The sequence below is a fragment of the Elephantulus edwardii genome, unplaced genomic scaffold, assembly GCF_000299155.1.
Source record: "Elephantulus edwardii isolate Elephantulus edwardi_28Jun2011 unplaced genomic scaffold, EleEdw1.0 scaffold00242, whole genome shotgun sequence".
In the NCBI taxonomy this organism is placed as follows: Eukaryota; Metazoa; Chordata; class Mammalia; order Macroscelidea; family Macroscelididae; genus Elephantulus; species Elephantulus edwardii.
The window spans coordinates 1,910,566-1,911,567 of NW_006399992.1; the positions used below are offsets into that span (position 1 = coordinate 1,910,566).

Genomic DNA, 1,002 nt, shown 5'->3' on the forward strand with positions numbered 1-1,002 from the left:
AACAAGGTTGTATTATCTGCAAAACACAGGTAGTTAATGAATATTCCAATCCTGATGCCACATCTTCTTCATAAATTCCAGCATTTTGAACAATCTGCTCAACACATAGATTGAAAAGATATGAAAAAAAGATACAACCTTCCTGTCTGGATTTTGACATGTAGCATTCCTTTGTTCTTACAGACAACACCTTCTTTAATCTAGGTTTGATTTCTCATGGGCACAATCAAGTGTTTGGAGATTCCCATTCTTCTCAATGTTAGCCACAATTTGTTATGATCCACATAGTGAAATGCCTTTGTACACTCACTAAAACACAAACAATGTGCTATAAATTCAGCTGCTGGTACATCTGGTTCAAACTTACTAGCTTCTCTGCGGAAGAAAGCGAAGACAGTTCACTATAGGCTTGGACTTATAATCTTGGCAGCCTGATGGATAATCTCCATGAGTTGGAATGAATTCACAGCACCTTAGTCTTAGCAGTGGGTTTGGTCGGGGTAGCTCTCTCTCTCTATATATACATATATATATATATAGACATACACAAACACAGATACACACATACACACACATTTGTATAAAACTAGGCACACATACATACATTAACAAATATGATCTATTTGTTTAAAAATAACCATTTTGTTAAATTGTTATTGTTAAGTGCCATCGAGTCACCTATGTACTACAGCCCTAAACTCTGCCCTATTCTGTGCCAATCTCACCATCTCTGACACACCTACTCCCATTATACCAGTCACTGAATCAATCCATCTCATCGAGGGCCTTCCTCTCCTGCACTGTCCCTCCACCTTACCAAGCATGACGTCCCTCACCAAGGACTGGTCCCTTCTTGCAACATGTCCAAAGTATGTCATATGAAGCTTCAGAATACTTGCCTCCAAGGAGCAGCCTGGCTTCACCCTCTCCAGGACAAACCCATTCATTTTCTTAGCAGTCCATGATATATTCAATACTCTTGTCTAACACTAGAGATCAAAG

The 1,002-nt window shown here is 39.2% G+C and overlaps 1 pseudogene; it reads right to left on the reverse strand.

Annotated features, from left to right (window-relative positions):
• LOC102861142 overlaps positions 1-1,002 on the reverse strand; it is a 25,896-nt pseudogene that overhangs the window by 755 nt on the left and 24,139 nt on the right.